Source organism: Carcharhinus amblyrhynchos, chromosome 14 (assembly GCF_965287045.1).
Source record: "Carcharhinus amblyrhynchos chromosome 14, sCarAmb.v2.hapA, whole genome shotgun sequence".
Taxonomy (NCBI): Eukaryota; Metazoa; Chordata; class Chondrichthyes; order Carcharhiniformes; family Carcharhinidae; genus Carcharhinus; species Carcharhinus amblyrhynchos.
The window spans coordinates 55,395,132-55,421,852 of NC_137337.1; positions in this window are offsets into that span (position 1 = coordinate 55,395,132).

Sequence of the window (26,721 nt, forward strand, 5' to 3'; positions counted from 1 at the left end):
AATATCAGCCAAATGGCATTCACTGCTGCAAGGTATTCAGAGCATCCTTGCTACATAATGTGGATTTCTTCCAACATGCTGTACTCATCGAGATAAGCATTTTCCCACTATCTCATTTCATTGAGATGCACACTTTGGCAGAATATCAGCCAAACGGCATTCACTGCTCGAAGGTATTCAGAGAAACAATGGAACCTTTTTTAGGTTTCCTCCATTTTGCCGAACTCATCGAGATATGCACTTTACCACTTTCTCATTTCAATGAGATACACACATTGGTAGAATATCAGCCAAATGGCATTCACTGCTCGAAGGTTTTCAGGGAAACATTGCAACATAACGTGGATTTCTTCCAACTTGCTCAACTCATCGAGGTAAGCACTTTACCACTTTCTCATTTCATTCAGATACTCACATTGGCAGAATATCAGCCAAATGGCATTCACGGCTCCAAGGTACACAGAGAAACTTTGGGAGCAATTGTGGATTTCTTCCAACATGCTGACCTCATCGAGATGAGAACGTTACCACTTTCTCATTTCATTGAGATACACACATTGGCGGAATATCAGCCAAATGGCATTCACTGCTCGAAGGTATTCAGAGCATCCTTGCTACATAATGTGGATTTCTTCCAACATGCTGTACTCATCGAGATAAGCATTTTCCCACTATCTCATTTCATTGAGATACACACTTTGGCAGAATATCAGCCAAACGGCATTCACTGCTCGTTGGTATTCAGAGAAACAATGGAACCTTTTTTAGATTTCCTCCATTTTGCCGAACTCATCGACATACACACTTTACCACTTTCTCATTTCATTGAGATACACATATTGGTAGAATATCAGTCAAATGGCATTCACTGCTCGAAGGTATTCAGAGAAACATTGCAACATAATGTTGATTTCTTCCAACTTGCTGAATACTCCGAGATAAGCACTTTCCCACTTTCTCATTTCATTGAGATACACACATTGGCAGAACATCAGCCAAATGGCATTCACGGTTCCAAGGTATACAGAGAATCTTTGGGACCTCTTGTCGATTTCTTCCAACATGCTGAACTCATCGAGATATGCACTTTAGCACTTTCTCATTTCTTTGAAATACACACATTGGCAGAATATCAGCCAAATGGCATTCACTGCTCCAAAGTATTCAGAGAAACATTGCAACATAATGTGGATTTCTTCCAACTTTTTGAACTCATCGAGATAAGCACTTTACCACTTTCTCATTTCATTGAGATACACACATTGGCAGAATATCAGCCAAATGGAATTCACTGCTCGAAGGTATTCAGGGAAAATTTGGAACCTATTGTGGATTTCTTCCAACATGGTGAACTCATCGAGATAAGAACGTTACCACTTTCTCATTTCATTGAGATACACACATTGGCGGAATATCAGCCAAATGCCATTCACTGCTCGACGGTATTCAGAGAATCCTTGCAACATAATGTGGATTTCTTCCAACTTGCTGAACTCATCGAGATAAGCATTTTCCCACGATCTCATTTCATTGAGATACACACTTTGGCAGAATATCAGCCAAACGGCATTCACTGCTCGAAGGTATTCAGAGAAACAATGGAACCTTTTTTAGATTTCCTCCATTTTGCCGAACTCATCGAGATATGCACTTTACCACTTTCTCATTTCAATGAGATACACACATTGGTAGAATATCAGCCAAATGGCATTCACTGCTCGAAGGTATTCAGAGAAACATTGCAACATAACGTGGATTTCTTCCAACTTGCTCAACTCATCGAGGTAAGCACTTTACCACTTTCTCATTTCATTCAGATACACACATTGGCAGAATATCAGCCAAATGGCATTCACGGCTCCAAGGTACACAGAGAAACTTTGGGACCTATTGTGGATTTCTTCCAACATGCTGACCTCATCGAGATGAGAACGTTACCACTTTCTCATTTCATAGAGATACACACATTGGCGGAATATCAGCCAAATGGCATTCACTGCTCGAAGGTATTCAGAGAAACTTTGGAACCTTTTGTGGATTTCCTCCATTCTGCTGAACTCATCGAGATGAGCACGTTTCCACTTTCTCATTTCATTGAGATACACACATTGGCAGAATATCAGCGAAATGGCATTCACTGCTCCAAGGTATTCAGAGAAACTTTGGATCCTATCGTGGATTTCCCCCAACATGCTGAAATCATCGAGATATGCACTTTAGCACTTTCTCATTTCATTGAGATACACACATTGGCAGAATATCAGCCAAATGGCATTCACTGCTCGAAGGTATTCAGAGAATCCTTGCAACATAATGTGGATTTCTTCCAACTTGCTGAACTAATCGAGATATGCACTTTAGCACTTTCTCATTTCATTGAGATACACACATTGGCAGAATATCAGCCAAATGGCATTCACTGTTCCAAGGTATTAAGAGAAACTTTGGGACCTAATGTGGATTTCCTCCAACATGCTGAACTCATCGAGATATGCACTTTCTCATTCCATTGAGATACACATATTGGCAGAATATCAGCCAAATGGCATTCACTGCTCGAAGGTATTCAGAGAAACATTGCAACATAATGTTGATTTCTTCCAACTTGCTGAATACACCGAGATAAGCACTTTCCCACTTTCTCATTTCATTGAGATACACACATTGGCAGAACATCAGCCAAATGGCATTCACGGTTCCAAGGTATACAGAGAATCTTTGGGACCTCTTGTCGATTTCTTCCAACATGCTGAACTCATCGAGATATGCACTTTAGAACTTTCTCATTTCTTTGAAATACACACATTGGCAGAATATCAGCCAAATGGCATTCACTGCTCCAAAGTATTCAGAGAAACATTGCAACATAATGTGGATTTCTTCCAACTTTTTGAACTCATCGAGGTAAGCACTTTACCACTTTCTCATTTCATTCAGATACACACATTGGCAGAATATCAGCCAAATGGCATTCACTGCTCCAAGGTATTCAGAGAAACTTTGGGTCCGATCCTGGATTTCCCCCAACATGCTGAACTCACCGAGAATATGCACTTTCGCACTTTCTCATTTCGTTGAGATACACACATTGGCAGAATATCAGCCAAATGGCATTCACTGCTCAAAGGTACTCAGAGAATCCTTGCAACATAATGTGGATTTCTTCCAACTTGCTGAACTAATCGAGATATGCACTTTAGCACTTTCTCATTTCATTGAGATACACACATTGGCAGAATATCAGCCAAACGTCATTCACTGTTCCAAGGTATTAAGAGAAACATTGGGACCTTTTGTGGATTTCCTCCAACATGCTGAACTCATCGAGATATGCACTTTCTCATTTCATTGAGATACACACATTGGCAGAATATCAGCCAAATGGTATTCACTGCTCGAAGGTATTCAGAGAAAAATTGCAACATAACGTGGATTTCTTCCAACTTGCTCAACTCATCGAGGTAAGCACTTTACCACTTTCTCATTTCATTGAGATACACACATTGGCAGAATATCAGCCAAATGGCATTCACGGCTCCAAGGTACACAGAGAAACTTTGGGACCTATTGTGGATTTCTTCCAACATGCTGACCACATCGAGATGAGAACGTTACCACTTTCTCATTTCATTGAGATACACACATTGGCGGAATATCAGCCAAATGGCATTCACTGCTCGAAGGTATTCAGAGAAACTTTGGAACCTTTTGTGAGTTTCCTCCATTGTGCTGAACTCATCGAGATGAGCACGTTTCCACTTTCTCATTTCATTGAGATACACACATTGGCAGAATATCAGCCAAATGGCATTCACTGCTGCAAGGTATTCAGAGCATCCTTGCTACATAATGTGGATTTCTTCCAACATGCTGTACTCATCGAGATAAGCATTTTCCCACTATCTCATTTCATTGAGATGCACACTTTGGCAGAATATCAGCCAAACGGCATTCACTGCTCGAAGGTATTCAGAGAAACAATGGAACCTTTTTTAGGTTTCCTCCATTTTGCCGAACTCATCGAGATATGCACTTTACCACTTTCTCATTTCAATGAGATACACACATTGGTAGAATATCAGCCAAATGGCATTCACTGCTCGAAGGTTTTCAGGGAAACATTGCAACATAACGTGGATTTCTTCCAACTTGCTCAACTCATCGAGGTAAGCACTTTACCACTTTCTCATTTCATTCAGATACTCACATTGGCAGAATATCAGCCAAATGGCATTCACGGCTCCAAGGTACACAGAGAAACTTTGGGAGCAATTGTGGATTTCTTCCAACATGCTGACCTCATCGAGATGAGAACGTTACCACTTTCTCATTTCATTGAGATACACACATTGGCGGAATATCAGCCAAATGGCATTCACTGCTCGAAGGTATTCAGAGCATCCTTGCTACATAATGTGGATTTCTTCCAACATGCTGTACTCATCGAGATAAGCATTTTCCCACTATCTCATTTCATTGAGATACACACTTTGGCAGAATATCAGCCAAACGGCATTCACTGCTCGTTGGTATTCAGAGAAACAATGGAACCTTTTTTAGATTTCCTCCATTTTGCCGAACTCATCGACATACACACTTTACCACTTTCTCATTTCATTGAGATACACATATTGGTAGAATATCAGTCAAATGGCATTCACTGCTCGAAGGTATTCAGAGAAACATTGCAACATAATGTTGATTTCTTCCAACTTGCTGAATACTCCGAGATAAGCACTTTCCCACTTTCTCATTTCATTGAGATACACACATTGGCAGAACATCAGCCAAATGGCATTCACGGTTCCAAGGTATACAGAGAATCTTTGGGACCTCTTGTCGATTTCTTCCAACATGCTGAACTCATCGAGATATGCACTTTAGCACTTTCTCATTTCTTTGAAATACACACATTGGCAGAATATCAGCCAAATGGCATTCACTGCTCCAAAGTATTCAGAGAAACATTGCAACATAATGTGGATTTCTTCCAACTTTTTGAACTCATCGAGATAAGCACTTTACCACTTTCTCATTTCATTGAGATACACACATTGGCAGAATATCAGCCAAATGGAATTCACTGCTCGAAGGTATTCAGGGAAAATTTGGAACCTATTGTGGATTTCTTCCAACATGGTGAACTCATCGAGATAAGAACGTTACCACTTTCTCATTTCATTGAGATACACACATTGGCGGAATATCAGCCAAATGCCATTCACTGCTCGACGGTATTCAGAGAATCCTTGCAACATAATGTGGATTTCTTCCAACTTGCTGAACTCATCGAGATAAGCATTTTCCCACGATCTCATTTCATTGAGATACACACTTTGGCAGAATATCAGCCAAACGGCATTCACTGCTCGAAGGTATTCAGAGAAACAATGGAACCTTTTTTAGATTTCCTCCATTTTGCCGAACTCATCGAGATATGCACTTTACCACTTTCTCATTTCAATGAGATACACACATTGGTAGAATATCAGCCAAATGGCATTCACTGCTCGAAGGTATTCAGAGAAACATTGCAACATAACGTGGATTTCTTCCAACTTGCTCAACTCATCGAGGTAAGCACTTTACCACTTTCTCATTTCATTCAGATACACACATTGGCAGAATATCAGCCAAATGGCATTCACGGCTCCAAGGTACACAGAGAAACTTTGGGACCTATTGTGGATTTCTTCCAACATGCTGACCTCATCGAGATGAGAACGTTACCACTTTCTCATTTCATAGAGATACACACATTGGCGGAATATCAGCCAAATGGCATTCACTGCTCGAAGGTATTCAGAGAAACTTTGGAACCTTTTGTGGATTTCCTCCATTCTGCTGAACTCATCGAGATGAGCACGTTTCCACTTTCTCATTTCATTGAGATACACACATTGGCAGAATATCAGCGAAATGGCATTCACTGCTCCAAGGTATTCAGAGAAACTTTGGATCCTATCGTGGATTTCCCCCAACATGCTGAAATCATCGAGATATGCACTTTAGCACTTTCTCATTTCATTGAGATACACACATTGGCAGAATATCAGCCAAATGGCATTCACTGCTCGAAGGTATTCAGAGAATCCTTGCAACATAATGTGGATTTCTTCCAACTTGCTGAACTAATCGAGATATGCACTTTAGCACTTTCTCATTTCATTGAGATACACACATTGGCAGAATATCAGCCAAATGGCATTCACTGTTCCAAGGTATTAAGAGAAACTTTGGGACCTAATGTGGATTTCCTCCAACATGCTGAACTCATCGAGATATGCACTTTCTCATTCCATTGAGATACACATATTGGCAGAATATCAGCCAAATGGCATTCACTGCTCGAAGGTATTCAGAGAAACATTGCAACATAATGTTGATTTCTTCCAACTTGCTGAATACACCGAGATAAGCACTTTCCCACTTTCTCATTTCATTGAGATACACACATTGGCAGAACATCAGCCAAATGGCATTCACGGTTGCAAGGTATACAGAGAATCTTGGGAACCTCTTGTCGATTTCTTCCAACATGCTGAACTCATCGAGATATGCACTTTAGAACTTTCTCATTTCTTTGAAATACACACATTGGCAGAATATCAGCCAAATGGCATTCACTGCTCCAAAGTATTCAGAGAAACATTGCAACATAATGTGGATTTCTTCCAACTTTTTGAACTCATCGAGGTAAGCACTTTACCACTTTCTCATTTCATTCAGATACACACATTGGCAGAATATCAGCCAAATGGCATTCACGGCTCCAAGGTACACAGAGAAACTTTGGGACCTATTGTGGATTTCTTCCAACATGCTGACCTCATCGAGATGAGAACGTTACCACTTTCTCATTTCATTGAGATACGCACATTGGCAGAATATCAGCCAAATGGCATTCACTGCTCGACGGTATTCAGAGAATCCTTGCAACATAATGTGGATTTCTTCCAACATGCTGTACTCATCGAGATAAGCATTTTCCCACTATCTCATTTCATTGAGATGCACACTTTGGCAGAATATCAGCCAAACGGCATTCACTGCTCGTTGGTATTCAGAGAAACAATGGAACCTTTTTTAGATTTCCTCCATTTTGCCGAACTCATCGAGATATGCACTTTACCACTTTCTCATTTCAATGAGATACACACATTGGTAGAATATCAGCCAAATGGCATTCACTGCTCGAAGGTATTCAGAGAAACATTGCAACATAACGTGGATTTCTTCCAACTTGCTCAACTCATCGAGGTAAGCACTTTACCACTTTCTCATTTCATTCAGATACACACATTGGCAGAATATCAGCCAAATGGCATTCACGGCTCCAAGGTACACAGAGAAACTTTGGGACCTATTGTGGATTTCTTCCAACATGCTGACCTCATCGAGATGAGAACGTTACCACTTTCTCATTTCATAGAGATACACACATTGGCGGAATATCAGCCAAATGGCATTCACTGCTCGAAGGTATTCAGAGAAACTTTGGAACCTTTTGTGGATTTCCTCCATTCTGCTGAACTCATCGAGATGAGCACGTTTCCACTTTCTCATTTCATTGAGATACACACATTGGCAGAATATCAGCCAAATGGCAGTCACTGCTCCAAGGTATTCAGAGAAACTTTGGATCCTATCGTGGATTTCCCCCAACATGCTGAACTCATCGAGATATGCACTTTAGCACTTTCTCATTACATTGAGATACACACATTGGCAGAATATCAGCCAAATGGCATTCACTGTTCCAAGGTATTAAGAGAAACTTTGGGACCTAATGTGGATTTCCTCCAACATGCTGAACTCATCGAGATACGCACTTTCTCATTTCATTGAGATACACACATTGGCAGAATATCAGCCAAATGGCATTCACTGCTCGAAGGTATTCAGAGCATCCTTGCTACATAATGTGGATTTCTTCCAACATGCTGTACTCATCGAGATAAGCATTTTCCCACTATCTCATTTCATTGAGATACACACTTTGGCAGAATATCAGCCAAACGGCATTCACTGCTCGAAGGTATTCAGAGAAACAATGGAACCTTTTTTAGATTTCCTCCATTTTGCCGAACTCATCGAGATATGCACTTTACCACTTTCTCATTTCAATGAGATACACACATTGGTAGAATATCAGCCAAATGGCATTCACTGCTCGAAGGTATTCAGAGAAACATTGCAACATAACGTGGATTTCTTCCAACTTGCTCAACTCATCGAGGTAAGCACTTTACCACTTTCTCATTTCATTCAGATACACACATTGAAGAATATCAGCCAAATGGCATTCACGGCTCCAAGGTACACAGAGAAACTTTGGGACCTATTGTGGATTTCTTCCAACATGCTGACCACATCGAGATGAGAACGTTACCACTTTCTCATTTCATTGAGATACACACATTGGCGGAATATCAGCCAAATGGCATTCACTGCTCGAAGGTATTCAGAGAAACTTTGGAACCTTTTGTGAGTTTCCTCCATTGTGCTGAACTCATCGAGATGAGCACGTTTCCACTTTCTCATTTCATTGAGATACACACATTGGCAGAATATCAGCCAAATGGCATTCACTGCTGCAAGGTATTCAGAGCATCCTTGCTACATAATGTGGATTTCTTCCAACATGCTGTACTCATCGAGATAAGCATTTTCCCACTATCTCATTTCATTGAGATACACACTTTGGCAGAATATCAGCCAAACGGCATTCACTGCTCGAAGGTATTCAGAGAAACAATGGAACCTTTTTTAGGTTTCCTCCATTTTGCCGAACTCATCGAGATATGCACTTTACCACTTTCTCATTTCAATGAGATACACACATTGGTAGAATATCAGCCAAATGGCATTCACTGCTCGAAGGTTTTCAGAGAAACATTGCAACATAACGTGGATTTCTTCCAACTTGCTCAACTCATCGAGGTAAGCACTTTACCACTTTCTCATTTCATTGAGATACACACATTGGCGGAATATCAGCCAAATGGCATTCACTGCTCGAAGGTATTCAGAGAAACTTTGGAACCTTTTGTGAGTTTCCTCCATTGTGCTGAACTCATCGAGATGAGCACGTTTCCACTTTCTCATTTCATTGAGATACACACATTGGCAGAATATCAGCCAAATGGCATTCACTGCTGCAAGGTATTCAGAGCATCCTTGCTACATAATGTGGATTTCTTCCAACATGCTGTACTCATCGAGATAAGCATTTTCCCACTATCTCATTTCATTGAGATACACACTTTGGCAGAATATCAGCCAAACGGCATTCACTGCTCGAAGGTATTCAGAGAAACAATGGAACCTTTTTTAGGTTTCCTCCATTTTGCCGAACTCATCGAGATATGCACTTTACCACTTTCTCATTTCAATGAGATACACACATTGGTAGAATATCAGCCAAATGGCATTCACTGCTCGAAGGTTTTCAGAGAAACATTGCAACATAACGTGGATTTCTTCCAACTTGCTCAACTCATCGAGGTAAGCACTTTACCACTTTCTCATTTCATTCAGATACTCACATTGGCAGAATATCAGCCAAATGGCATTCACGGCTCCAAGGTACACAGAGAAACTTTGGGAGCAATTGTGGATTTCTTCCAACATGCTGACCTCATCGAGATGAGAACGTTACCACTTTCTCATTTCATTGAGATACACACATTGGCGGAATATCAGCCAAATGGCATTCACTGCTCGAAGGTATTCAGAGCATCCTTGCAACATAATGTGGATTTCTTCCAACATGCTGTACTCATCGAGATAAGCATTTTCCCACTATCTCATTTCATTGAGATACACACGTTGGCAGAATATCAGCCAAACGGCATTCACTGCTCGTTGGTATTCAGAGAAACAATGGAACCTTTTTTAGATTTCCTCCATTTTGCCGAACTCATCGACATATACACTTTACCACTTTCTCATTTCATTGAGATACACATATTGGTAGAATATCAGTCAAATGGCATTCACTGCTCGAAGGTATTCAGAGAAACATTGCAACATAATGTTGATTTCTTCCAACTTGCTGAATACTCCGAGATAAGCACTTTCCCACTTTCTCATTTCATTGAGATACACACATTGGCAGAACATCAGCCAAATGGCATTCACGGTTCCAAGGTATACAGAGAATCTTTGGGACCTCTTGTCGATTTCTTCCAACATGCTGAACTCATCGAGATATGCACTTTAGCACTTTCTCATTTCTTTGAAATACACACATTGGCAGAATATCAGCCAAATGGCATTCACTGCTCCAAAGTATTCAGAGAAACATTGCAACATAATGTGGATTTCTTCCAACTTTTTGAACTCATCGAGATAAGCACTTTACCACTTTCTCATTTCATTGAGATACACACATTGGCAGAATATCAGCCAAATGGAATTCACTGCTCGAAGGTTTTCAGGGAAACTTTGGAACCTATTGTGGATTTCTTCCAACATGCTGAACTCACCGAGATAAGAACGTTACCACTTTCTCATTTCATTGAGATACACACATTGGCGGAATATCAGCCAAATGCCATTCACTGCTCGACGGTATTCAGAGAATCCTTGCAACATAATGTGGATTTCTTCCAACTTGCTGAACTCATCGAGATAAGCATTTTCCCACGATCTCATTTCATTGAGATACACACTTTGGCAGAATATCAGCCAAACGGCATTCACTGCTCGAAGGTATTCAGAGAAACAATGGAACCTTTTTTAGATTTCCTCCATTTTGCCGAACTCATCGAGATATGCACTTTACCACTTTCTCATTTCAATGAGATACACACATTGGTAGAATATCAGCCAAATGGCATTCACTGCTCGAAGGTATTCAGAGAAACATTGCAACATAACGTGGATTTCTTCCAACTTGCTCAACTCATCGAGGTAAGCACTTTACCACTTTCTCATTTCATAGAGATACACACATTGGCCGAATATCAGCCAAATGGCATTCACTGCTCGAAGGTATTCAGAGAAACTTTGGAACCTTTTGTGGATTTCCTCCATTCTGCTGAACTCATCGAGATGAGAACGTTTCCACTTTCTCATTTCATTGAGATACACACATTGGCAGAATATCAGCCAAATGGCATTCACTGCTCCAAGGTATTCAGAGAAACTTTGGATCCTATCGTGGATTTCCCCCAACATGCTGAAATCATCGAGATATGCACTTTAGCACTTTCTCATTTCATTGAGATACACACATTGGGAGAATATCAGCCAAATGGCATTCACTGCTCGAAGGTATTCAGAGAATCCTTGCAACATAATGTGGATTTCTTCCAACTTGCTGAACTAATCGAGATATGCACTTTAGCACTTTCTCATTTCATTGAGATACACACATTGGCAGAATATCAGCCAAATGGCATTCACTGTTCCAAGGTATTAAGAGAAACTTTGGGACCTAATGTGGATTTCCTCCAACATGCTGAACTCATCGAGATATGCACTTTCTCATTCCATTGAGATACACATATTGGCAGAATATCAGCCAAATGGCATTCACTGCTCGAAGGTATTCAGAGAAACATTGCAACATAATGTTGATTTCTTCCAACTTGCTGAATACACCGAGATAAGCACTTTCCCACTTTCTCATTTCATTGAGATACACACATTGGCAGAACATCAGCCAAATGGCATTCACGGTTCCAAGGTATACAGAGAATCTTTGGGACCTCTTGTCGATTTCTTCCAACATGCTGAACTCATCGAGATATGCACTTTAGAACTTTCTCATTTCTTTGAAATACACACATTGGCAGAATATCAGCCAAATGGCATTCACTGCTCCAAAGTATTCAGAGAAACATTGCAACATAATGTGGATTTCTTCCAACTTTTTGAACTCATCGAGGTAAGCACTTTACCACTTTCTCATTTCATTCAGATACACACATTGGCAGAATATCAGCCAAATGGCATTCACGGCTCCAAGGTACACAGAGAAACTTTGGGACCTATTGTGGATTTCTTCCAACATGCTGACCTCATCGAGATGAGAACGTTACCACTTTCTCATTTCATTGAGATACACACATTGGCGGAATATCAGCCAAATGGCATTCACTGCTCGACGGTATTCAGAGAATCCTTGCAACATAATGTGGATTTCTTCCAACATGCTGTACTCATCGAGATAAGCATTTTCCCACTATCTCATTTCATTGAGATGCACACTTTGGCAGAATATCAGCCAAACGGCATTCACTGCTCGTTGGTATTCAGAGAAACAATGGAACCTTTTTTAGATTTCCTCCATTTTGCCGAACTCATCGAGATATGCACTTTACCACTTTCTCATTTCAATGAGATACACACATTGGTAGAATATCAGCCAAATGGCATTCACTGCTCGAAGGTATTCAGAGAAACATTGCAACATAACGTGGATTTCTTCCAACTTGCTCAACTCATCGAGGTAAGCACTTTACCACTTTCTCATTTCATTCAGATACACACATTGGCAGAATATCAGCCAAATGGCATTCACGGCTCCAAGGTACACAGAGAAACTTTGGGACCTATTGTGGATTTCTTCCAACATGCTGACCTCATCGAGATGAGAACGTTACCACTTTCTCATTTCATAGAGATACACACATTGGCGGAATATCAGCCAAATGGCATTCACTGCTCGAAGGTATTCAGAGAAACTTTGGAACCTTTTGTGGATTTCCTCCATTCTGCTGAACTCATCGAGATGAGCACGTTTCCACTTTCTCATTTCATTGAGATACACACATTGGCAGAATATCAGCCAAATGGCAGTCACTGCTCCAAGGTATTCAGAGAAACTTTGGATCCTATCGTGGATTTCCCCCAACATGCTGAACTCATCGAGATATGCACTTTAGCACTTTCTCATTACATTGAGATACACACATTGGCAGAATATCAGCCAAATGGCATTCACTGTTCCAAGGTATTAAGAGAAACTTTGGGACCTAATGTGGATTTCCTCCAACATGCTGACCACATCGAGATGAGAACGTTACCACTTTCTCATTTCATTGAGATACACACATTGGCGGAATATCAGCCAAATGGCATTCACTGCTCGAAGGTATTCAGAGAAACTTTGGAACCTTTTGTGAGTTTCCTCCATTGTGCTGAACTCATCGAGATGAGCACGTTTCCACTTTGTCATTTCATTGAGATACACACATTGGCAGAATATCAGCCAAATGGCATTCACTGCTGCAAGGTATTCAGAGCATCCTTGCTACATAATGTGGATTTCTTCCAACATGCTGTACTCATCGAGATAAGCATTTTCCCACTATCTCATTTCATTGAGATACACACTTTGGCAGAATATCAGCCAAACGGCATTCACTGCTCGAAGGTATTCAGAGAAACAATGGAACCTTTTTTAGGTTTCCTCCATTTTGCCGAACTCATCGAGATATGCACTTTACCACTTTCTCATTTCAATGAGATACACACATTGGTAGAATATCAGCCAAATGGCATTCACTGCTCGAAGGTATTCAGAGAAACATTGCAACATAACGTGGATTTCTTCCAACTTGCTCAACTCATCGAGGTAAGCACTTTACCACTTTCTCATTTCATTCAGATACTCACATTGGCAGAATATCAGCCAAATGGCATTCACGGCTCCAAGGTACACAGAGAAACTTTGGGAGCAGTTGTGGATTTCTTCCAACATGCTGACCTCATCGAGATGAGAACGTTACCACTTTCTCATTTCATTGAGATACACACATTGGCGGAATATCAGCCAAATGGCATTCCCTGCTCGAAGGTATTCAGAGCATCCTTGCAACATAATGTGGATTTCTTCCAACATGCTGTACTCATCGAGATAAGCATTTTCCCACTATCTCATTTCATTGAGATACACACTTTGGCAGAATATCAGCCAAACGGCATTCACTGCTCGTTGGTATTCAGAGAAACAATGGAACCTTTTTTAGATTTCCTCCATTTTGCCGAACTCATCGACATATACACTTTACCACTTTCTCATTTCATTGAGATACACATATTGGTAGAATATCAGTCAAATGGCATTCACTGCTCGAAGGTATTCAGAGAAACATTGCAACATAATGTTGATTTCTTCCAACTTGCTGAATACTCCGAGATAAGCACTTTCCCACTTTCTCATTTCATTGAGATACACACATTGGCAGAACATCAGCCAAATGGCATTCACGGTTCCAAGGTATACAGAGAATCTTTGGGACCTCTTGTCGATTTCTTCCAACATGCTGAACTCATCGAGATATGCACTTTAGCACTTTCTCATTTCTTTGAAATACACACATTGGCAGAATATCAGCCAAATGGCATTCACTGCTCCAAAGTATTCAGAGAAACATTGCAACATAATGTGGATTTCTTCCAACTTTTTGAACTCATCGAGGTAAGCACTTTACCACTTTCTCATTTCATTCAGATACACACATTGGCAGAATATCAGCCAAATGGCATTCACGGCTCCAAGGTACACAGAGAAACTTTGGGACCTATTGTGGATTTCTTCCAACATGCTGACCTCATCGAGATGAGAACGTTACCACTTTCTCATTTCATAGAGATACACACATTGGCGGAATATCAGCCAAATGGCATTCACTGCTCGACGGTATTCAGAGAATCCTTGCAACATAATGTGGATTTCTTCCAACATGCTGTACTCATCGAGATAAGCATTTTCCCACTATCTCATTTCATTGAGATGCACACTTTGGCAGAATATCAGCCAAACGGCATTCACTGCTCGTTGGTATTCAGAGAAACAATGGAACCTTTTTTAGATTTCCTCCATTTTGCCGAACTCATCGAGATATGCACTTTACCACTTTCTCATTTCAATGAGATACACACATTGGTAGAATATCAGCCAAATGGCATTCACTGCTCGAAGGTATTCAGAGAAACATTGCAACATAACGTGGATTTCTTCCAACTTGCTCAACTCATCGAGGTAAGCACTTTACCACTTTCTCATTTCATTCAGATACACACATTGGCAGAATATCAGCCAAATGGCATTCACGGCTCCAAGGTACACAGAGAAACTTTGGGACCTATTGTGGATTTCTTCCAACATGCTGACCTCATCGAGATGAGAACGTTACCACTTTCTCATTTCATTGAGATACACACATTGGCGGAATATCAGCCAAATGGCATTCACTGCTCGAAGGTATTCAGAGAAACTTTGGAACCTTTTGTGAGTTTCCTCCATTGTGCTGAACTCATCGAGATGAGCACGTTTCCACTTTCTCATTTCATTGAGATACACACATTGGCAGAATATCAGCCAAATGGCATTCACTGCTGCAAGGTATTCAGAGCATCCTTGCTACATAATGTGGATTTCTTCCAACATGCTGTACTCATCGAGATAAGCATTTTCCCACTATCTCATTTCATTGAGATACACACTTTGGCAGAATATCAGCCAAACGGCATTCACTGCTCGAAGGTATTCAGAGAAACAATGGAACCTTTTTTAGGTTTCCTCCATTTTGCCGAACTCATCGAGATATGCACTTTACCACTTTCTCATTTCAATGAGATACACACATTGGTAGAATATCAGCCAAATGGCATTCACTGCTCGAAGGTTTTCAGAGAAACATTGCAACATAACGTGGATTTCTTCCAACTTGCTCAACTCATCGAGGTAAGCACTTTACCACTTTCTCATTTCATTGAGATACACACATTGGCAGAATATCAGCCAAATGGCATTCACTGCTGCAAGGTATTCAGAGCATCCTTGCTACATAATGTGGATTTCTTCCAACATGCTGTACTCATCGAGATAAGCATTTTCCCACTATCTCATTTCATTGAGATACACACTTTGGCAGAATATCAGCCAAACGGCATTCACTGCTCGAAGGTATTCAGAGAAACAATGGAACCTTTTTTAGGTTTCCTCCATTTTGCCGAACTCATCGAGATATGCACTTTACCACTTTCTCATTTCAATGAGATACACACATTGGTAGAATATCAGCCAAATGGCATTCACTGCTCGAAGGTTTTCAGAGAAACATTGCAACATAACGTGGATTTCTTCCAACTTGCTCAACTCATCGAGGTAAGCACTTTACCACTTTCTCATTTCATTGAGATACACACATTGGCGGAATATCAGCCAAATGGCATTCACTGCTCGAAGGTATTCAGAGAAACTTTGGAACCTTTTGTGAGTTTCCTCCATTGTGCTGAACTCATCGAGATGAGCACGTTTCCACTTTCTCATTTCATTGAGATACACACATTGGCAGAATATCAGCCAAATGGCATTCACTGCTGCAAGGTATTCAGAGCATCCTTGCTACATAATGTGGATTTCTTCCAACATGCTGTACTCATCGAGATAAGCATTTTCCCACTATCTCATTTCATTGAGATACACACTTTGGCAGAATATCAGCCAAACGGCATTCACTGCTCGAAGGTATTCAGAGAAACAATGGAACCTTTTTTAGGTTTCCTCCATTTTGCCGAACTCATCGAGATATGCACTTTACCACTTTCTCATTTCAATGAGATACACACATTGGTAGAATATCAGCCAAATGGCATTCACTGCTCGAAGGTTTTCAGAGAAACATTGCAACATAACGTGGATTTCTTCCAACTTGCTCAACTCATCGAGGTAAGCACTTTACCACTTTCTCATTTCATTCAGATACTCACATTGGCAGAATATCAGCCAAATGGCATTCACGGCTCCAAGGTACACAGAGAAACTTTGGGAGCAATTGTGGATTTCTTCCAACATGCTGACCTCATCGAGATGAGAACGTTACCACTTTCTCATTTCATTGAGATACACACATTGGCGGAATATCAGCCAAATGGCATTCACTGCTCGAAGGTATTCAGAGCATCCTTGCAACATAATGTGGATTTCTTCCAACATGCTGTACTCATCGAGATAAGCATTTTCCCACTATCTCATTTCATTGAGATACACACGTTGGCAGAATATCAGCCAAACGGCATTCACTGCTCGTTGGTATTCAGAGAAACAATGGAACCTTTTTTAGATTTCCTCCATTTTGCCGAACTCATCGACATATACACTTTACCACTTTCTCATTTCATTGAGATACACATATTGGTAGAATATCAGTCAAATGGCATTCACTGCTCGAAGGTATTCAGAGAAACATTGCAACATAATGTTGATTTCTTCCAACTTGCTGAATACTCCGAGATAAGCACTTTCCCACTTTCTCATTTCATTGAGATACACACATTGGCAGAACATCAGCCAAATGGCATTCACGGTTCCAAGGTATACAGAGAATCTTTGGGACCTCTTGTCGATTTCTTCCAACATGCTGAACTCATCGAGATATGCACTTTAGCACTTTCTCATTTCTTTGAAATACACACATTGGCAGAATATCAGCCAAATGGCATTCACTGCTCCAAAGTATTCAGAGAAACATTGCAACATAATGTGGATTTCTTCCAACTTTTTGAACTCATCGAGATAAGCACTTTACCACTTTCTCATTTCATTGAGATACACACATTGGCAGAATATCAGCCAAATGGAATTCACTGCTCGAAGGTTTTCAGGGAAACTTTGGAACCTATTGTGGATTTCTTCCAACATGCTGAACTCACCGAGATAAGAACGTTACCACTTTCTCATTTCATTGAGATACACACATTGGCGGAATATCAGCCAAATGCCATTCACTGCTCGACGGTATTCAGAGAATCCTTGCAACATAATGTGGATTTCTTCCAACTTGCTGAACTCATCGAGATAAGCATTTTCCCACGATCTCATTTCATTGAGATACACACTTTGGCAGAATATCAGCCAAACGGCATTCACTGCTCGAAGGTATTCAGAGAAACAATGGAACCTTTTTTAGATTTCCTCCATTTTGCCGAACTCATCGAGATATGCACTTTACCACTTTCTCATTTCAATGAGATACACACATTGGTAGAATATCAGCCAAATGGCATTCACTGCTCGAAGGTATTCAGAGAAACATTGCAACATAACGTGGATTTCTTCCAACTTGCTCAACTCATCGAGGTAAGCACTTTACCACTTTCTCATTTCATAGAGATACACACATTGGCCGAATATCAGCCAAATGGCATTCACTGCTCGAAGGTATTCAGAGAAACTTTGGAACCTTTTGTGGATTTCCTCCATTCTGCTGAACTCATCGAGATGAGCACGTTTCCACTTTCTCATTTCATTGAGATACACACATTGGCAGAATATCAGCCAAATGGCATTCACTGCTCCAAGGTATTCAGAGAAACTTTGGATCCTATCGTGGATTTCCCCCAACATGCTGAAATCATCGAGATATGCACTTTAGCACTTTCTCATTTCATTGAGATACACACATTGGGAGAATATCAGCCAAATGGCATTCACTGCTCGAAGGTATTCAGAGAATCCTTGCAACATAATGTGGATTTCTTCCAACTTGCTGAACTAATCGAGATATGCACTTTAGCACTTTCTCATTTCATTGAGATACACACATTGGCAGAATATCAGCCAAATGGCATTCACTGTTCCAAGGTATTAAGAGAAACTTTGGGACCTAATGTGGATTTCCTCCAACATGCTGAACTCATCGAGATATGCACTTTCTCATTCCATTGAGATACACATATTGGCAGAATATCAGCCAAATGGCATTCACTGCTCGAAGGTATTCAGAGAAACATTGCAACATAATGTTGATTTCTTCCAACTTGCTGAATACACCGAGATAAGCACTTTCCCACTTTCTCATTTCATTGAGATACACACATTGGCAGAACATCAGCCAAATGGCATTCACGGTTCCAAGGTATACAGAGAATCTTTGGGACCTCTTGTCGATTTCTTCCAACATGCTGAACTCATCGAGATATGCACTTTAGAACTTTCTCATTTCTTTGAAATACACACATTGGCAGAATATCAGCCAAATGGCATTCACTGCTCCAAAGTATTCAGAGAAACATTGCAACATAATGTGGATTTCTTCCAACTTTTTGAACTCATCGAGGTAAGCACTTTACCACTTTCTCATTTCATTCAGATACACACATTGGCAGAATATCAGCCAAATGGCATTCACGGCTCCAAGGTACACAGAGAAACTTTGGGACCTATTGTGGATTTCTTCCAACATGCTGACCTCATCGAGATGAGAACGTTACCACTTTCTCATTTCATTGAGATACACACATTGGCGGAATATCAGCCAAATGGCATTCACTGCTCGACGGTATTCAGAGAATCCTTGCAACATAATGTGGATTTCTTCCAACACGCTGTACTCATCGAGATAAGCATTTTCCCACTATCTCATTTCATTGAGATGCACACTTTGGCAGAATATCAGCCAAACGGCATTCACTGCTCGTTGGTATTCAGAGAAACAATGGAACCTTTTTTAGATTTCCTCCATTTTGCCGAACTCATCGAGATATGCACTTTACCACTTTCTCATTTCAATGAGATACACACATTGGTAGAATATCAGCCAAATGGCATTCACTGCTCGAAGGTATTCAGAGAAACATTGCAACATAACGTGGATTTCTTCCAACTTGCTCAACTCATCGAGGTAAGCACTTTACCACTTTCTCATTTCATTCAGATACACACATTGGCAGAATATCAGCCAAATGGCATTCACGGCTCCAAGGTACACAGAGAAACTTTGGGACCTATTGTGGATTTCTTCCAACATGCTGACCTCATCGAGATGAGAACGTTACCACTTTCTCATTTCATAGAGATACACACATTGGCGGAATATCAGCCAAATGGCATTCACTGCTCGAAGGTATTCAGAGAAACTTTGGAACCTTTTGTGGATTTCCTCCATTCTGCTGAACTCATCGAGATGAGCACGTTTCCACTTTCTCATTTCATTGAGATACACACATTGGCAGAATATCAGCCAAATGGCAGTCACTGCTCCAAGGTATTCAGAGAAACTTTGGATCCTATCGTGGATTTCCCCCAACATGCTGAACTCATCGAGATATGCACTTTAGCACTTTCTCATTACATTGAGATACACACATTGGCAGAATATCAGCCAAATGGCATTCACTGTTCCAAGGTATTAAGAGAAACTTTGGGACCTAATGTGGATTTCCTCCAACATGCTGACCACATCGAGATGAGAACGTTACCACTTTCTCATTTCATTGAGATACACACATTGGCGGAATATCAGCCAAATGGCATTCACTGCTCGAAGGTATTCAGAGAAACTTTGGAACCTTTTGTGAGTTTCCTCCATTGTGCTGAACTCATCGAGATGAGCACGTTTCCACTTTGTCATTTCATTGAGATACACACATTGGCAGAATATCAGCCAAATGGCATTCACTGCTGCAAGGTATTCAGAGCATCCTTGCTACATAATGTGGATTTCTTCCAACATGCTGTACTCATCGAGATAAGCATTTTCCCACTATCTCATTTCATTGAGATACACACTTTGGCAGAATATCAGCCAAACGGCATTCACTGCTCGAAGGTATTCAGAGAAACAATGGAACCTTTTTTAGGTTTCCTCCATTTTGCCGAACTCATCGAGATATGCACTTTACCACTTTCTCATTTCAATGAGATACACACATTGGTAGAATATCAGCCAAATGGCATTCACTGCTCGAAGGTATTCAGAGAAACATTGCAACATAACGTGGATTTCTTCCAACTTGCTCAACTCATCGAGGTAAGCACTTTACCACTTTCTCATTTCATTCAGATACTCACATTGGCAGAATATCAGCCAAATGGCATTCACGGCTCCAAGGTACACAGAGAAACTTTGGGAGCAGTTGTGGATTTCTTCCAACATGCTGACCTCATCGAGATGAGAACGTTACCACTTTCTCATTTCATTGAGATACACACATTGGCGGAATATCAGCCAAATGGCATTCCCTGCTCGAAGGTATTCAGAGCATCCTTGCAACATAATGTGGATTTCTTCCAACATGCTGTACTCATCGAGATAAGCATTTTCCCACTATCTCATTTCATTGAGATACACACTTTGGCAGAATATCAGCCAAACGGCATTCACTGCTCGTTGGTATTCAGAGAAACAATGGAACCTTTTTTAGATTTCCTCCATTTTGCCGAACTCATCGAGATAAGCACTTTACCACTTTCTCATTTCATTGAGATACACACATTGGCAGAATATCAGCCAAATGGAATTCACTGCTCGAAGGTATTCAGGGAAAATTTGGAACCTATTGTGGATTTCTTCCAACATGGTGAACTCATCGAGATAAGAACGTTACCACTTTCTCATTTCATTGAGATACACACATTGGCGGAATATCAGCCAAATGCCATTCACTGCTCGACGGTATTCAGAGAATCCTTGCAACATAATGTGGATTTCTTCCAACTTGCTGAACTCATCGAGATAAGCATTTTCCCACGATCTCATTTCATTGAGATACACACTTTGGCAGAATATCAGCCAAACGGCATTCACTGCTCGAAGGTATTCAGAGAAACAATGGAACCTTTTTTAGATTTCCTCCATTTTGCCGAACTCATCGAGATATGCACTTTACCACTTTCTCATTTCAATGAGATACACACATTGGTAGAATATCAGCCAAATGGCATTCACTGCTCGAAGGTATTCAGAGAAACATTGCAACATAACGTGGATTTCTTCCAACTTGCTCAACTCATCGAGGTAAGCACTTTACCACTTTCTCATTTCATTCAGATACACACATTGGCAGAATATCAGCCAAATGGCATTCACGGCTCCAAGGTACACAGAGAAACTTTGGGACCTATTGTGGATTTCTTCCAACATGCTGACCTCATCGAGATGAGAACGTTACCACTTTCTCATTTCATAGAGATACACACATTGGCGGAATATCAGCCAAATGGCATTCACTGCTCGAAGGTATTCAGAGAAACTTTGGAACCTTTTGTGGATTTCCTCCATTCTGCTGAACTCATCGAGATGAGCACGTTTCCACTTTCTCATTTCATTGAGATACACACATTGGCAGAATATCAGCGAAATGGCATTCACTGCTCCAAGGTATTCAGAGAAACTTTGGATCCTATCGTGGATTTCCCCCAACATGCTGAAATCATCGAGATATGCACTTTAGCACTTTCTCATTTCATTGAGATACACACATTGGCAGAATATCAGCCAAATGGCATTCACTGCTCGAAGGTATTCAGAGAATCCTTGCAACATAATGTGGATTTCTTCCAACTTGCTGAACTAATCGAGATATGCACTTTAGCACTTTCTCATTTCATTGAGATACACACATTGGCAGAATATCAGCCAAATGGCATTCACTGTTCCAAGGTATTAAGAGAAACTTTGGGACCTAATGTGGATTTCCTCCAACATGCTGAACTCATCGAGATATGCACTTTCTCATTCCATTGAGATACACATATTGGCAGAATATCAGCCAAATGGCATTCACTGCTCGAAGGTATTCAGAGAAACATTGCAACATAATGTTGATTTCTTCCAACTTGCTGAATACACCGAGATAAGCACTTTCCCACTTTCTCATTTCATTGAGATACACACATTGGCAGAACATCAGCCAAATGGCATTCACGGTTGCAAGGTATACAGAGAATCTTGGGAACCTCTTGTCGATTTCTTCCAACATGCTGAACTCATCGAGATATGCACTTTAGAACTTTCTCATTTCTTTGAAATACACACATTGGCAGAATATCAGCCAAATGGCATTCACTGCTCCAAAGTATTCAGAGAAACATTGCAACATAATGTGGATTTCTTCCAACTTTTTGAACTCATCGAGGTAAGCACTTTACCACTTTCTCATTTCATTCAGATACACACATTGGCAGAATATCAGCCAAATGGCATTCACGGCTCCAAGGTACACAGAGAAACTTTGGGACCTATTGTGGATTTCTTCCAACATGCTGACCTCATCGAGATGAGAACGTTACCACTTTCTCATTTCATTGAGATACGCACATTGGCAGAATATCAGCCAAATGGCATTCACTGCTCGACGGTATTCAGAGAATCCTTGCAACATAATGTGGATTTCTTCCAACATGCTGTACTCATCGAGATAAGCATTTTCCCACTATCTCATTTCATTGAGATGCACACTTTGGCAGAATATCAGCCAAACGGCATTCACTGCTCGTTGGTATTCAGAGAAACAATGGAACCTTTTTTAGATTTCCTCCATTTTGCCGAACTCATCGAGATATGCACTTTACCACTTTCTCATTTCAATGAGATACACACATTGGTAGAATATCAGCCAAATGGCATTCACTGCTCGAAGGTATTCAGAGAAACATTGCAACATAACGTGGATTTCTTCCAACTTGCTCAACTCATCGAGGTAAGCACTTTACCACTTTCTCATTTCATTCAGATACACACATTGGCAGAATATCAGCCAAATGGCATTCACGGCTCCAAGGTACACAGAGAAACTTTGGGACCTATTGTGGATTTCTTCCAACATGCTGACCTCATCGAGATGAGAACGTTACCACTTTCTCATTTCATAGAGATACACACATTGGCGGAATATCAGCCAAATGGCATTCACTGCTCGAAGGTATTCAGAGAAACTTTGGAACCTTTTGTGGATTTCCTCCATTCTGCTGAACTCATCGAGATGAGCACGTTTCCACTTTCTCATTTCATTGAGATACACACATTGGCAGAATATCAGCCAAATGGCAGTCACTGCTCCAAGGTATTCAGAGAAACTTTGGATCCTATCGTGGATTTCCCCCAACATGCTGAACTCATCGAGATATGCACTTTAGCACTTTCTCATTACATTGAGATACACACATTGGCAGAATATCAGCCAAATGGCATTCACTGTTCCAAGGTATTAAGAGAAACTTTGGGACCTAATGTGGATTTCCTCCAACATGCTGAACTCATCGAGATACGCACTTTCTCATTTCATTGAGATACACACATTGGCAGAATATCAGCCAAATGGCATTCACTGCTCGAAGGTATTCAGAGCATCCTTGCTACATAATGTGGATTTCTTCCAACATGCTGTACTCATCGAGATAAGCATTTTCCCACTATCTCATTTCATTGAGATACACACTTTGGCAGAATATCAGCCAAACGGCATTCACTGCTCGAAGGTATTCAGAGAAACAATGGAACCTTTTTTAGATTTCCTCCATTTTGCCGAACTCATCGAGATATGCACTTTACCACTTTCTCATTTCAATGAGATACACACATTGGTAGAATATCAGCCAAATGGCATTCACTGCTCGAAGGTATTCAGAGAAACATTGCAACATAACGTGGATTTCTTCCAACTTGCTCAACTCATCGAGGTAAGCACTTTACCACTTTCTCATTTCATTCAGATACACACATTGAAGAATATCAGCCAAATGGCATTCACGGCTCCAAGGTACACAGAGAAACTTTGGGACCTATTGTGGATTTCTTCCAACATGCTGACCACATCGAGATGAGAACGTTACCACTTTCTCATTTCATTGAGATACACACATTGGCGGAATATCAGCCAAATGGCATTCACTGCTCGAAGGTATTCAGAGAAACTTTGGAACCTTTTGTGAGTTTCCTCCATTGTGCTGAACTCATCGAGATGAGCACGTTTCCACTTTCTCATTTCATTGAGATACACACATTGGCAGAATATCAGCCAAATGGCATTCACTGCTGCAAGGTATTCAGAGCATCCTTGCTACATAATGTGGATTTCTTCCAACATGCTGTACTCATCGAGATAAGCATTTTCCCACTATCTCATTTCATTGAGATACACACTTTGGCAGAATATCAGCCAAACGGCATTCACTGCTCGAAGGTATTCAGAGAAACAATGGAACCTTTTTTAGGTTTCCTCCATTTTGCCGAACTCATCGAGATATGCACTTTACCACTTTCTCATTTCAATGAGATACACACATTGGTAGAATATCAGCCAAATGGCATTCACTGCTCGAAGGTTTTCAGAGAAACATTGCAACATAACGTGGATTTCTTCCAACTTGCTCAACTCATCGAGGTAAGCACTTTACCACTTTCTCATTTCATTGAGATACACACATTGGCGGAATATCAGCCAAATGGCATTCACTGCTCGAAGGTATTCAGAGAAACTTTGGAACCTTTTGTGAGTTTCCTCCATTGTGCTGAACTCATCGAGATGAGCACGTTTCCACTTTCTCATTTCATTGAGATACACACATTGGCAGAATATCAGCCAAATGGCATTCACTGCTGCAAGGTATTCAGAGCATCCTTGCTACATAATGTGGATTTCTTCCAACATGCTGTACTCATCGAGATAAGCATTTTCCCACTATCTCATTTCATTGAGATACACACTTTGGCAGAATATCAGCCAAACGGCATTCACTGCTCGAAGGTATTCAGAGAAACAATGGAACCTTTTTTAGGTTTCCTCCATTTTGCCGAACTCATCGAGATATGCACTTTACCACTTTCTCATTTCAATGAGATACACACATTGGTAGAATATCAGCCAAATGGCATTCACTGCTCGAAGGTTTTCAGAGAAACATTGCAACATAACGTGGATTTCTTCCAACTTGCTCAACTCATCGAGGTAAGCACTTTACCACTTTCTCATTTCATTCAGATACTCACATTGGCAGAATATCAGCCAAATGGCATTCACGGCTCCAAGGTACACAGAGAAACTTTGGGAGCAATTGTGGATTTCTTCCAACATGCTGACCTCATCGAGATGAGAACGTTACCACTTTCTCATTTCATTGAGATACACACATTGGCGGAATATCAGCCAAATGGCATTCACTGCTCGAAGGTATTCAGAGCATCCTTGCAACATAATGTGGATTTCTTCCAACATGCTGTACTCATCGAGATAAGCATTTTCCCACTATCTCATTTCATTGAGATACACACGTTGGCAGAATATCAGCCAAACGGCATTCACTGCTCGTTGGTATTCAGAGAAACAATGGAACCTTTTTTAGATTTCCTCCATTTTGCCGAACTCATCGACATATACACTTTACCACTTTCTCATTTCATTGAGATACACATATTGGTAGAATATCAGTCAAATGGCATTCACTGCTCGAAGGTATTCAGAGAAACATTGCAACATAATGTTGATTTCTTCCAACTTGCTGAATACTCCGAGATAAGCACTTTCCCACTTTCTCATTTCATTGAGATACACACATTGGCAGAACATCAGCCAAATGGCATTCACGGTTCCAAGGTATACAGAGAATCTTTGGGACCTCTTGTCGATTTCTTCCAACATGCTGAACTCATCGAGATATGCACTTTAGCACTTTCTCATTTCTTTGAAATACACACATTGGCAGAATATCAGCCAAATGGCATTCACTGCTCCAAAGTATTCAGAGAAACATTGCAACATAATGTGGATTTCTTCCAACTTTTTGAACTCATCGAGATAAGCACTTTACCACTTTCTCATTTCATTGAGATACACACATTGGCAGAATATCAGCCAAATGGAATTCACTGCTCGAAGGTTTTCAGGGAAACTTTGGAACCTATTGTGGATTTCTTCCAACATGCTGAACTCACCGAGATAAGAACGTTACCACTTTCTCATTTCATTGAGATACACACATTG